At 45.1% G+C, this 14998-nt stretch overlaps 1 pseudogene; it reads left to right on the top strand.

The window, feature by feature from the left end:
• The first annotated feature begins 5480 nt into the window (after window positions 1-5480).
• LOC128780278 (SKA complex subunit 2-like) lies at window positions 5481-5858 on the top strand (annotated as a pseudogene).
• The last annotated feature ends 9140 nt before the right edge of the window (window positions 5859-14998 follow it).

The raw sequence follows: 14998 nt of genomic DNA, 5'->3' as shown, positions 1-14998 counted from the left end.
CTAATGTAAGCTGTGCTCTTTAGTCCATAAATAATGTGTTCATCTCAGCTCATTGGTTGTAACAACTGTGCCACACCCAGGCAAGCTATTAATAGGAGAAACTGTGGGGGAGGAAGAGGTGGGAGCATAGAACCCTGTACTTTCTGCTCAATTTTTTTTGGAAACCTAAGACTGTCCTAAAAAACAATAATCTGGCCCTGGCTGGTGTGGCTCAGTGGATTGAGTGCCATCCTGTGAACCAAAGGGCCACCTGTTCAATTCCCAGTCAGGGCACATGCCTGGGTTGCAGGCTGGGTCCCCAGTAGGGGGCGTATGAGCGGCAACCACACATTGATGCTTCCCTGTCTTTCTCACTCCCTTCCCCTCTCTAAAAATAAATTAATTAAATCTCTTTTAAAAAGAAACAAACAACTACTTGAAAATTGCTAGGCTGGCCTTTGGAAACCTGAAGGTATAAATGAAGCAGAAGGGCCAGAACTTCCATGGCAGGTGCTGGAGGGAAGATCAAGGGGCTCTGAGAAGAGGGCAGCCTTGCGTCCATGTGCTGCTGAGCCAAAACTCCCAGCAGCCCACTAAACACAGGCATGCCCAGAGGACACTGCCTTTACTAAATCAAAATAAATATTCCAGCGAGAGGGGCAAGGGCATTGCTAAAAAATTTCAGGGGACGGGTCCTAGACACAAGCAGGAGAATCCATCTATGCCAGGGCAGTCCCTGTCTGCCTCAGCAGGCAGGACAGCTGATGACACAGCCATGGAGGTGTGGTGGGGGTGTGGGGATGTTTTGTCTCTCTAATGTTTTCAGTGAAAAAGGAAGCAAGGTCAGTAGCTGAGAGCAGGGATGCAGCAGAGGATGGTGGGAAACAGCTGAAACCGTTGTCAGGAAGAATGAGGAAGCAAGCAGACCAGGAAAGCACAGTACTGGAACACTAGATGTTTGTGGTCATGAAATTGAGTAAGACTCTACGTGTGGTTGTGTGGTTTTCTCCTCCTCCATTCCGTTGGCTGGATGCAAAGACGTGCATGACAATTTGAAGTTAAGCAAGGTTATGGTTTCACCAAGCAAACACAGGCAACCGTGAGAAGTCAGGGAGTGGAGAATGTGCAAGACACTGACTCTAATGTTTGATCAGGAAATTGAGAGTAAGGGAGGAGAGAGGCAAGGCTGGGGAGGCAGGTGGAGGGACAGTGAACAGAGGTTACACTCAGCGAATCGTGTGTAGCTTCTTGAAGATGCAAAGGATCGGCAGAGTTCAGGTAGTAGGCGGAGGTAACCTGAGAAGCCCGGAGAAGGTGGGCAGAGAGTGGGGAGCGTCGGGCTGAGATTATTGGAGGAGCTGCAGTGACTGGAGATGATGGAGTCACAAGCTGTGCTACGAGAGCTGTGCTACCGATTATGATGGGTGCACAGCGGCCCACTCCAAGACATGTCATGATTGAAAAGCTAAAGGTTGAAGATAAAGAGAGAATCTTAAAAGCAGCATGAGAAAAGTAGTTAGTTACCAGAAGGTTGCCAGATGGGAGGGAGGAAAGGGAGAATGGGTGAAGAGGTGAGGGGATTAAGAAGTACAAATAGGCAGTTACAGAACAGCCGTGGGGGTGTAAACTACAGCATAGGAAATGGAGTAGCTAAAGAACTTACCCACGTGATCCATGGACATGAACAATGGGGGGGGGGGGTTTGCCGGAGGGAGTGGAGGGTGCTGGGTGGAAGGGAGCAAAGGGGGAAAAATCAGGACAACTGTAATAGCATAATCACTAATATATAATTTAATATGTAAATACAGGGTCTGGCAGAAGTAAGGCCTGCTTGAGAGTGGTTGGTAGGGTAATAAAATGGGTGTTATAATTTATAGTTTTAATTTGAAATTTCAACTGAAATGTCACAGGGTGTGCTTGAGTGTGATATTGTTATGCTACAGAATTACATGCTTATGATTTTGTGATAGAAGACTTTGTAATAAAAAAATGAGCTATGCTGGGAATTCCCAACAGGACTATCTGTGATGATGCCCTAGCCAATATGGTAGCCGCTGGTCGCAGACACTTGAAACTGGCTGGTGCCACTAAGGAACCAAAGTTTTACTTATCCTTAATTTTAATTGATTTAAAGGTAAATAGCCTCATGTGACTAACTAGTGGTTACCATATTGGATAGCAGAGGTCAGGGGTATTAAGAACCGTAAGAGTGAGAGGGGCTTGGGGTGCAGGACTCCATTACTGGAAGAGAGGGATTCAAGGAACAAGAAAGTCCCTTGTTAGATGAATCAGCTGCATGTGTTGAAACTGTGAGGCATTAAGGCTGGCTGGGGGGGGGAGGGGGGCGTGCAGGGCAGTGGTGGTGAACCAGGAGCCAAAATCATGGAAAAGTGAGGGGAAGTGACCAGCAGCCATCAGAAGAGCTGGCTGGTGCACCCTGCCCTTTCTGCCCACCGTGGAGCCCAGACTCCTGACCTCACACACAGCCCCTGGCAGATCCCACCCTTGCAGCTTCAGGAACCAAAACCCAAGCCACCCACTGGAAGACACAGTCAGACCTTCCGCTCCTTTTGTCCCTGAGCTTAAGACCCATAGGGTTCGCTGCCGTCCGATTTTCATAGCCATAGGTCAAGGCTGCAATGTAGAGATGGGCTTAGACCCTGCTCTACAATCCCCTGTTCTCGACATTCCCTAGTGTTCCCTCTTCCCAGGTCTCGACCCCAGGCTGGCAGTTGCCCGAGGAACACAGTTCACCATGAGATGTGCATTCCTAATTCTCCTCTGTTGAAAAGAACACCCTTCACGTCACCAGCCCTTCCTGTCCCCAAGGCAGGATGCTGTGTACCAAGCACATTGGTTTACACATCCCATAGCTGATTCTACCATGACCTGTCAAGTCCAGAAGCTGAAGCCAACACCTCGAATAATTTCAATCACAAGCCAAAAATTAGGCTAACTTTGTCCCCTTCTGTCACCACATTCTGCACTTTTATCATTCCATATTTATGCAAATATCCGTAGGCTAAACCCTTAAACAGTAACAGTTCCCACAGACATACACGTGTGATCGGACGGACTTAGCCACAACTGAGCCACAAAGCATGCAACGACATCACGAACAGTGTCGGCCCTTCTGTCAGCGTGCAAAGCACATCACACCGACTACCGTGTTCACGCCTCACAGCACACAGAGGGTGGGTGCTGTTTTTAGCCCCCTTTTAGAACTCAAGAACTGCCTACAAAGAGGTTAAGTAATTCACCCAAAATCTCACACCTGGAAAATAAGAAAACCAAGATCCAACCACAAAGCCTAGGATCTCACCATTCTAACTTCCAGCACAGCTACTGTCCTGCGCCACAGTGAGCTAGAATTCAGACATGGTTTTGCCGTCCCCAAAATGGCCAAACTATGCGCTCCTCTTTCTTTAGAATTCAAGATTACGCCTCTTTTCAGGCTCAATGTTTCCCACACCAGACATTTTATTAACTTGGGATCTACTTTCTCCTCAGTTTTATAACATACAGGCTATCTTTGTTGACAATAAACTCCCTAAATCTTGTGTCTAAAATTCTTGTGGAAATTGCATCATGAAAAAGGTGCTACTTTCTTTTTTTTTAATTGGTTAGAAATTTTTATTTTATATGAGCAGATTCTAGAGGCTTTATGGGAAGCAGTCATTTTTTACTATTGTTTACTGAGGTATAACGTATGAACAACAACATGCGTAAACCCTAAATGTAGCAGAACTCATATATTTCTTTTTACGATTGTATTTATTTATTTTTAGGTAGAAGGGAAGGGAGGGAGAAAGAGAAGAGAGAAACATCGATGTGCAAGAGAAACATCAATCGGTTACCTCGCGCATACACCCTGACTGGGGACCGGGCCTGAAACCCAGGCCTGTGCCCTCACTGGGAATCGAACCAGCGACCTATTGGTTTGCAGGACAATGAGGTACCCACTGAGCCACACCAATCAGGTCATAATTTACACACACACACACACATCCCTCTATTACAGATAGCAATATTGACTGAAACAAAAAATTAGAATAAAAATTTGTTATTCAAAATTCACAAAACTAAATAGGTATAAGAGAAATTTAAACTTTTCTAGCATCTGGTCCAGATCTCAAGACAACACAGGAAGACAGGAAACTTCAGATAGTGGGAAACTCTGCAAGATAAATCAGCCTTTTCCTTAAAGGAATAAAGCACAAGGAAGAAAATAAATTCATAGATTAAAAGAAACTTAAGGTACACATCATCTGGTCTCAAACTGGATAAAGGTGCTACTTTGAATCCCACTTTCTTTCCAAGGAGGGAGCTGACAGCAAGACCAGCTCAGGGAGCCACTAATGGAAGCTAAGACTCTCGTGGCAGGAGCTCCGTTGAAGCCGATTCTGTAGAAGGATGGCTTGTGCCATCCCGTTTAGACCTTCAGGACAGCTTTGGCGACTGCACCCTTTGTACATAAAATGAGGAGTATTTAAAAAATGCGTCCCAACTCTGTGGACGATGAGCGTCAAGTGCATGTCTGGGGGAACATGTGGAATGAGGCAAAGACACCTTTTAGGAGAGGAGCCCCAATTACTTGGGCACACCCATCAGGTGTGCTAGCATTTTTCATTCATCTTCTTACAAACTGATCAATGGAGCAAAGATTAAGACTCACATTTTTTGCCCTGGCCGGTGTGGCTCAGTTGGTTGGAGCGTCGTCCCGTAAACCAAAATGCCGCCAGTTTGTTTCCCAGTCAGGGCACCTGCTTAGGTTGCGGGTTCAGTCCCAGGTCAAGGCTCTGCAGGCCAGAGGCAGCTGACTCACATGAATGCTTCTCTCCCTTTCTCTTCTTCTCTCCCACCCTCTAAAAATCAATAAGCTTGTCCTTGGATGAGGATTTTAAAAAAAGAAATAAAGACTCCCATTTTCCCTTTCGGGTCTTCAGGCTGAAGGTTTGCCAAGGCCATGGTCATGACCCTGGGCCCACTTAGCCCAGAAGAGGCTTTGTAAGAGGATTGAGCCTCCAGCCTGGGCATGCAGAGCTCTGAGAGCAGCCTGCCGTGGCAGTGCTGTCACCATGGTTACCAGGTCCACACGGGAGGCTTCTAGGGTTACAGATATTGCTAGAAAACAGACTCGGTTCTTGGTTTTTACCCACAGTTTCTATTGGTTTCATTCTTGGATTAAAAACCATCGTGCCCCTCGGACGGGAGAAAATCATGCATCTCAGTTCTGGTATTTGAAAGCGCTGGGAGCATGGTGTGGCCCAACCAACAGTCTCACTCGTGACTCGGCAAATGGAACTTAAGGCCTTTACACCCGTGTCTTTACCGTGTGTCAATGCCAGGCCTGGGTGGGGCTTCCTGCCAGGGAATCCCATGACAAGGTACTTCAAAAAGGATAAAAACCCCTCCTCTTCAAACACGCGTTACTTTTACATTGAAGTAAAAACATGGCAGCTTAAGTGCAGCCAGGGCCTGAGGAATGTCAACTATTCAACATGGAGGAAGAGGTCCATAAGCTGTAATTGGTGTTCCAGAAGGCTCCCTCTGACCTGGGTTACCTTCAACAAAGGCTAGAATATGAAATCAAGACTAATCATCCTGATTCAGGGGGCGAGAAAAATCCAGTTACACTCTTACAGGAACTACCAGCAATAAAGTCTCGACAGCAACCTTTGCATGCACGCTTTAAGCCAATCGCTGACAAGCAGAAAGAGACTATTCTTAATAAGACTATGACCATGATACAAGAACTACAGAAGCAAACAGACCCGGAGCTGACACCACAGACTGAAGAAGAGAAAACAGCAGTACAGCAAATAAAATCTTTCGTCAGACTTAAGAAGAAGTGGACTTGCAAAAGGGAACTCTACTAAAGAAGAGAGCAATTCCAGAGAGATTTAGGAAGATGTCTTGTCAGCACTTGGTGAGCAGAGGTGGGGTATGGTGAAGGAGAGGACTTGGCCTGGGTGGCTAAAAAGTGAGGCTCTTCACAAGAGAAGGGAATATAAGAAAGGCAGATAATAAATTTCAGTCAAAAGGATGGAAAGGGAATAAAGGGATTTAAATAATATATTATGCACACACACTTAGTTTTGCAGCTTCAGGCAAGAAAGTGTTAACACTATTTTGCATCTGTTTTTGTGTAATCAGGGTACACAGACATGCTGGCCCACTGAAAATGAATGTTTCAGTTCTATCAGTCAAAAAAACGATTGTGACCAACTGAAAACCGTAATTTGTGTGCTGTAGGCATAAATTCTCTTCCAGAAATCAGGATTACTCAAGGTGAGGCACAGATGTGTCATACTGGGCCCTAGAGGAAAGCAGAGGTCTTGGGTGGAGGGTCGTCAGCATCCCTTATGTAGTTCCAGTAGGGCCCCTCAAGAGAGGCCAGCAGAAGCCAGCCCCGTGTGCCAGCCACGATGAGAGCAGCATGCAGCATGCAGAGGCGGGACCACTCTGAGCGGGCTCCAGGATCTTGGCTGTCCTTATAAAGGTGAGGTCAACCCAACCTACACAAGCATAAAATACCAGGGCAGGTATTATTTACTTTGGAGTTTTACAAAACCTACAAGGCATTTAAGGCCTGGGGGCAACAGAACCCATGCCAAGAAGGGGAACTACCATATTTTGCCATGTATAATGTGCACTTGTTTGCCCAAATTTTTGAGGGAAAAAAAGGATGCGCATTCTACATGAGTATAATGATTTACATACCATGGGTAGAATAATGGGTATAAGAATCCCATGTATAATGCACACAAAACATGGGTGCGCATTATATACGACAAAATGCAGGGTATGAGCTTTTTTCTGCACAATTAAGACTGAGACAGACACCTATGTGGATATTAAGGAACAGTGTCCACGGCTGTGACAAGCACCAGCTTTGAAGCCAGGCAGACCTGAGGTCAAATCCCAGCCCCTTGCTATTGTGAGAATTTGGGGAGCCTGAGGAGGTTTCCAAGTGTCCATCTGCTCATGGCAAAATGGGGAGGATAATACCAAATGTATGACTTCATGAGATACTGCAGGTAAAGTGCTTGATGCAACACTTGGGACACAGAAGACATCCAGCAAGCGGCAGCTGTAGGAACACTGAGAAGAAAGAAGGTAGAGGAGGAGGAGGAAATGGAGAAAGAAAAGGAAGAATGTCAAGAAGAGGGAGGAAGGAAAAGGAGGAGAAAAGGAATGAGAGAAAGGAGGAAACACAGAGGGAAGAGAAGTGGAGGAAGGGGGGCGAAGAGTCAGGAGGAGGAGTGGGGAGGATTCACTATGTTTACGGTGTCATGTCCCAAACAAGCACAGAGAAGGCGAGTCGTGGCCCCGAGATATGCAGCGGCCTGGGTTCAGACCCTGACTCCAGCAGCTGTGTATCCATGACCCTGAAAAGGCCCCTAGCACCCCAGTCTGCACCATCTGGCCTTCCCTCTGACCACACTGGTTCACTTGTTTTAAAAAGATGCTTATACTGACTGTAGAATTTACTCCCGTGTATTATATTTCGCCTTTCTTTTTTATTTTATTTTTTTATTACAGTTTACCAAAATTTATAAAGAACTCGGACAACTCAACTCCAAAAAGAAAACACAAACAATCCAATTAAAAACTGGGCAGAGGACCTGAACAGACATTTCTCCAAAAAGAACATATAGATGGTCAATAAACATGAAAAGAGGCTCAACATCACTCATCATCAGGCAAATGCAAATTAAAATCACAAGGAGATATCACCTCACACCTGTTCGGTTGACTAAAGGAATTAACCCACCCAAACCACCATCTACTTAAGCAGGAGCCTGAGGTAGGAGACAAAACTAGTCTCCTCCTGCAGGTGGCTTAGGAACTCTCAGCGTCCCCTGCCCACTTTTTCTGCTTGTCTCTGCAGAACAGTCATTCTGCTCCAGTCTTGTCTGTAGCGTGTGGCCAGGAAGGAGGCTTCCGAGGCTGCGACGTTACTCAGATTTACATGGGACCCCTGCACCACTATCTTCGTACAGTTGGCTCCTCTGGGTGGCACCAAGGACCAAGGGGCAGTAAAACTGGATATTGGCTGGACTTCAAGGCGTGGGAAATTTATGCGGTCATCTGCTGCCTTTGGCAACACGTTTTGGCTTCAGAACTGGACCTGGGAGACAGGGAGTAAAAATCACCAGAGAATCACACTTAAGAGGCGCTGCTGCCCGGATTTTATCTTTTTGCTGAGACATTCCAACAAGGTAATATTTTCCCTTTAAAAATTTCCAGTGGCAAACAGTTTTCCTTCCATGAATGAAACAGGACTTTGAGCCAAATTTAAGTAAATCTTAAAGGACAGCTATGCTTAGCTGACATTGAGATTATACTGGCAAAAAGAAAGGGGATTCCGAGACTTCTATTATATTATTACTCTTCATAAAAAAATAAAAGTCCATCTGCAATTGCATCTTTGAAAAAAATCTTCCATCATCATCACTTACAAATAAGAAGCCTTTCCACTTCTTAGGTGTATTTCTAGTTTCTTCCTTTGGCTTCCCCAAGACAAGTCAAATGAGCTTTTAGCCAAGAATAGGCATGAACAGAGGAAGTACTCTTAAATGAAAACAACCACTGTCCTTTGGAACCTCACCCGCCACCTGTAACCATTTGTCCCGGGTGTCCGTGTGACTGGCAGGAGAATGGGCAGCTCAGGATGCTGCCATCACGAGAACTGCACACCTGGTCCGGAAGCTCCCTGCTCCCCATTTCCTGCTCAAAGTTTCCACCTCTCTGGCATTATTTTCTTCAGACACATACACACACCCCTTCCCATCTTCACTTCCTGACATTTTTAGCATGAAGATTGCTATTGCTTTTGCCTTAAGCTGTGTGTTATTTTCACTCAACAATATAGTCTTATCAAGGAAAAGAATAGCTGGGTAGAATAGGAATTCCCATATTTGTTATTTTTTAAAGCCAAAGATTTGAACCCCAAGAAATTTGCAGGGTTTCTGCCCCAAGAGGCCAACATCTTTACGTTCCAAACATTTTTATACGCAGGGCACACAGCTGTGGCCAACTTCCCTCCCACTGTGCAGGCAAATGGAGTAAAGACGATGAATGCAAAACTCAACATTAAGTTTGTTTTTCATTTTTATAACCTGTTTTTTACTTTACTTCCTATTTTTTAATCAAATAATTCTCAAGGATAGACTCTCTGACTAACAAGGAAAACAGAAAGGGGGGTGCTGAACTCAGTGTCTACCAAGTCAGTCAGAAGCAACAGAAGAAGCCGTTTTGGAATTGACAGCTGCAGCCTCAGAGGTCTCGCGGCAGCACTCAGCACTGAAGGACCCCAAGGAGGACCCCACCTGAAATACTGGCCAGCCCATAGGGAGCCCTACAGGTGAGCCTCTGCACCCACTCGTTCCCCAGCGACACTGTGAAGTAGATGGTGTCTTACTCATTTTACAGGTGAGAAAAAACAGGTGAGGCGTAGAGAAGGTGTGTGCCTTGCCATAACCTGCCATGCGAGGATGTAGCAGAACCAAATCAAAAGTGATGCTGTCTGACCCCCAAATTCATGCTCACAACCGTTAGTTACACTGTGCTGTCTGCCTGTGCTTTGGCATGGCCAGAAAAACGTGGAAATAAACTTCACCTGGACTGTTTATACTTCAAGTATGTGTTTGAAATGTGAGGGGGGAGAGCAATGGATTGTTGGGTCTTTTATACTGAAAAGTGGGTTAAGAATATGATTGGCCTGATACCTATAAGGTTGGGTTGTTTTTTTTTAATAATTTTGCCAGGAGTTACATTCAAATGATTTTGTGACGTGGGGACTGACCAGTGGCAACAGACATGGCTGAGACATTGGAACAGGGCTCAGTGGCCCCATGTAGAGACGGGGGCTAACCCTTTGTAAGCTGGGTTGTGGAGCAGTGGAGAGAAGGGTGGTCCAGGGAGGATCCGGGGCCGCAGGCCATTTACCTGGTGCCACTGAAGTATCATTTCCACATTTTGTTAATCCTGTGGCCCAGCCGGGGCGGGGCGTTCCAGCACAGGCCAGCCCACCGAGGCCACTCTCACCTCTTTCCGCACTGCAGGCCACGCTGAATTCTTCTCACAAACACTCCCGCGCCTGCTTTTCACGCCCACTTGGAGGAAATGAACACTGAATCCCCACAAGGCTCTCTTTTTCTCCAAAATCTTCCTGCGGCTCAACAAAAAGACTCCAGAGTAGCCTGCGGACTTTGTGGAAGTGTGGTTTACTAAGACGCAGAACATCAAGAGCCAGATATTAGTCTAAATTCCCACAAGGTCACAATAAAGGACTAGCTTAATAGCAAAAAGTCGATAACATGAAAACATGGGGGTAAATTTTTAAAATCCAGCTGACGAGTCTCCTGTTTTTAACAGGAAATGATAAGACAACACGGCCAGCGTCCCAGAGTTTCAGCCTCACTTTCATTCTTCACCATAGAGGTGTCTGCCTGAGTCCAGTGGCCAGGAAGGCCCCATGGACACCGCAGAGTCTGTCTGGGGAACTTCAGCATTTCCCGCAAATGAAATTGCCTTAGCTGTTTGGACAGGCAGCCAGAAACAGTAGTTACAAATAACCATGGCCTTTGGAGTCACACAGGGGGCTGGCCTCCTTGTCACACGACCCACCAGCTATGTGCTCCTGGGCCAGCTCCTTAAGGTCTCTGAGCCTCTGTTTCTCAGCCAGAAATACAATTCTGTAAAAAGCAACACTTAGGGAGAACGAGAGGGAGAGAAACATCAATATGTGGTTTCTTCCCACGCACCGCCCCACTGGGGACCTGGCCTGCAACCGAGGCATGTGCCCTGACTGGTAATCAAACCCCCAACCCTTTGATTTGCAGGCCCGTGCTCAATCCACTGAGCTACACCAGCCAGGGCAGAAACAATTTTTTTTTTAAAGCTTAGTCTCTTAGACAACCATAGAATGAATGCTTTGGTGAGGATCATGGATCTATTTCCAGATATTTGGAAGTGTATTATACTATGACTAAAAGGCTTGAAACAGACACTCGGCTAACCAGGGTTCTGTTTATACTCCTCTCAGGAGCTAGAACCATTTATAGGCTAAAGGAAGATCCTGTATCGTTAACAGAATTGCCGTAGGTGATCGACTGCTGACTCCATTTTGACTCCTTCTGTGTGTAATGCAAAGCTGCAGAATTCAAACTACCAATTATTCGTTTTAATGGCTTTGAAGAAGGCATAAATGACATTTTGCCCAAAACAAATTATCTTGGATAAAATCCTTATAAACAATACACTAATTAACTGACCAAGGGGTGTGGAGTTTTCATTTGCTAGTTTTCCCTCTGGCTAACGAAGACCTCAAGCCCACCTTCTGACTTCAACAGTGCCCTAAGTTGGACACCCTGCCCAGGACTCTGAGGGCAGACACTTTATCAAGAAGCTTGTGTTTTGTCCCCACCTAATGGTCAGTGTCTATTATTACAACTCACTGGGGCCACGTCACTTAACCTTGCCGGCACAGGTGTAGCAGCTACACTGCTTTTGAAAGAAGACAGTTTTAAATATCCCTCAAGAGCCTTCTCAGTCAATACATTTCATCTGGAAAACTAAGAACTCGATGACAACCACAAAGCACTTGTATTGCATATCTTGGGTTTTCGTATGAAATGATTTCAATCCATAGAAATGCAAGAAAACGAGGGAGAAAAAGCGGAGAGGAGAAGGGAGCACTTCCTGTTTAGCAGTTAGAAAAAAATGCCTTCAAATTTTGGGGTATTTGCTTTTCTAATTATAAACACAAAGGAACCGTTACTTTGAATGTTTAGGACTCCCATAGACTAATAAACCAAATTCTTTGAACTTCTATTAGCATTAAATCATCATATAATTATATATAAATCATATAATTATTCCATTTTCTGGTCTTGTCTCTTTTTTGCAGAATGATTTTGCCTGTTCAGTGGGTTTTTCTTTATTCTTTTTTACATATTCATAATGCTGTTCAGTTTCCAGAAACTTCCTCTATTGATAAAGCATATAGATTTTTTAAATTATATTTTGATATTGCACAGTCTGTATTTGGGGATTTCCCTCCCTCTGCCACTGGGCCCACTAGCCATTGAAGGTTAAGCCAAATCTGCAAAGAACTTATTCTATTTCTATGGTATTGTTATCCAAGTAATGTCTGCATTTCAATAATCCTTTAAAGAAAATGTAATGTTACAAACAACGAGTGCTGGCGTGGTTGTGGAGAAAAGCGAACCTTAGTACATTGTTGGTGGGAATGCAGACTGGTGCAGCCACTGTGGAAAACAGTATAGAATTTCCTCAAAAAACTAAAAATGGAACTGCCTTTTGACCTGGCAATTCCACTGCTGGGATTATACCCTAAGAATCCTGAAACACAAATCCAAAAGAACCTATGCACCCCAATGTTCGTAGCAGCACAATTTACAATAGCCAGGTGCTGGAAGCAGCCTAAATGCCCATCAGTAAATGAGTGGATCAAAACAAGGTGGTATACATTTACATGATGGGATACTAAGCAGCAGAGAGAAAGAAGGAGCTCCTACCCTTCGAGATGGCATGGATGGAACTGGAGAGCATTATGCTAAGTGAAATACAAATACCATATAATCTCACATATAAGTGGAGCCTAATCAATAAAATGAACAAGCAAGCAAAATATAACCAGAGACATTGAAATTAAGAACAAACTGACAGTAACCAGAGGGGAGGGATGAGGGAAGTAACGGGGTAAAGAAGGGAAGGGTCATCAAGGAACATGTATAAAGGACCCATGGACAAAGCCAAAGTGGGGGAAGGATGGAGGGTGGGAGGTGGGAGGTGGGGGGGGGGGCCGGGGAAAGTGGTAGGAAAATGGAGACAACTGTACTTGAACAACAATAAAAAGAAAAAAGTGTAATGTGAATAAATAATACTCTCCTAGAATATTCCTTTTATGACTACAGAAAGACAACATAATAAAAAAGTAATCCAATTTATATAAATGGTCTGGCTTGTTATCTGTTGGGAACCGCCCTGCCTGCTTTCAGAGATTGTATCCCTCCATTGCTAAGGCTGAGAGACCTGGAGACCCTAAGCCACTAAGGAGACAAAGCTTATCTCCCTGGCAGGGGCACCGTCTCTGCCCACTTTATTTCACCCTACCTGGCCCCCAGTGCATGACCAGTTAGCCAATGACGGGTAAGATTCCTCAAGGGAGGGATGACGTAAGACAGCACAGTCACGAGGGGGCCCTCAGGGAAGGACTTGGGGGGCTATAGAGAATGGGGGTAATGGACCCTCGTCCCTCACCTTTGACATGGCCTGAGTCCTCATTCTGTCTGCAAGAAGTCTCTTAATCTCAGCTGCCTTACTTCCCCTGCTCCACCTAAGCCTGAAACAATGCAGGAGGTGGGTACGGCCCTGTGCTGGAAAGGGTGGGTTCCCCAGGCAATCAGGCCTAAGAAAGAATGCATAAAATCCTGTGAAACCTGCTTTGCTAATACCTTCAATTTAAATGATAAGGGTCCAAGCAGGAAATGAGTTGGTTTCCCCAAAGTTTTATGGTCCTTTAGCTATCTGACCCTGACTCAAAATAAGCCCTGAGAGTTCTTTGAATGTTATCTATTTGATTATTACTCCCTGACAGTGATTGATGAGCTTTCCATATACTCCCTGTATTCCTATGCAAATTAAGCCAATAAAAGCCTGTCAAGGCAAGGGTTGGGGCACTCTCCTCTTGAGAGAGTGGCCGTGCCATCCCTTTGCCCAGACAGGACTCGGTAGTCCGTGTGAATTTGTCTCGTCTCAGCCACAGCGCCGCGGACACTGCTTGCCGGTGACTGCGTCAGCTATCTTAGCTTATTATTAGCACAAATATTTATTTTCATTTACAATGTGAAAAATAGGAGGGAAATTGGCTCCTAGATGAATAATCTGTCCTTATCCCACCGGATCACAAAAGAATTAAGCGTCGGCCCAGAGAAAGTGTAAGGCCATTTGTGCAAGGAGTTGTTATAAAATAACGCACTCCTAGATGGGGCGTGATTTAGTGCAGTTAACGACAAACAGATCAATTTATTAATTATATGAATTTCCATTTCACTGTAGCCTCTCACATCATTTTTAGCAAAGGGAGAAATATTTTTAAAGTTGCCTACATCAACGATTTGGAACAAAATCATCTTAATTCTCTTAAAAAGGCCTGTTTTTGTTATTAGGGTAGCCAGAAAAGAGCTGTTTTCCAGAGTTCCTGAGATCCGCACAGCTTCTGCCACCATAGAAAACACTCTTAAATAACACAAACAGGCTTAGCTGCAAAACAACCAGCAGACTCAGGAGGAGGAAAAGTTGACCGGCACACCCGGTTGAATTGCCATAATCACCCTTGAATGAGAAAAGCATCCTTAAAAAGCAAGGAAATGAGCTATTCCAACAGCACAGAAGCAACGTTTGCAAGAAAAATACAAGGAATAAATAGCACATTCACTTGAACAGGGAGGGATGTCAACAAAACTTTCCAAGAAAGAAAAATATCTGTGATACACCAAGGTACAGCACGTGAGTGGAAAAGCACTGTCAAACCTACCTGGTGGGTGAGTCATCGGCGCTGGACCCGCTCTTGGGGGACAGATACTATGGCATCAGGAGGCAAAATTACAGGCCCAGGCTCGGCACATTGCAGCCGCAGCTGCCAATCCACGGAGAAAAAGCAGCAGCCACGCCCTTCAGTGTAGAAACATGCAAAGGACGCTGGGTTGTAAATTTATTTATCCTTTCTGTTATCCCCGCACATGTGGACAGTAGGGTTACATTTGGACAAGGCTTCAAAGACAGTGCACACAGCGGTGTGCATGATAGAAAATGTGACGTCACAAGACAATCAGCAGTGTTTGAACACACAGACCCACTAATCGGTGAAACAAAACACACCCAACCCAAGCAGACTGAAAAGTTCTGCTGAGGATTTGGACATGGCAACAGATAAATGGAGTGCAGGCACATTCGAGTAGAGACCAAAACTAAAAAAATCGGATGC

This window comes from Desmodus rotundus, chromosome 2 (genome assembly GCF_022682495.2).
Source record: "Desmodus rotundus isolate HL8 chromosome 2, HLdesRot8A.1, whole genome shotgun sequence".
Taxonomy (NCBI): Eukaryota; Metazoa; Chordata; class Mammalia; order Chiroptera; family Phyllostomidae; genus Desmodus; species Desmodus rotundus.
This window is presented reverse-complemented; position numbering and strand designations above follow the sequence as displayed.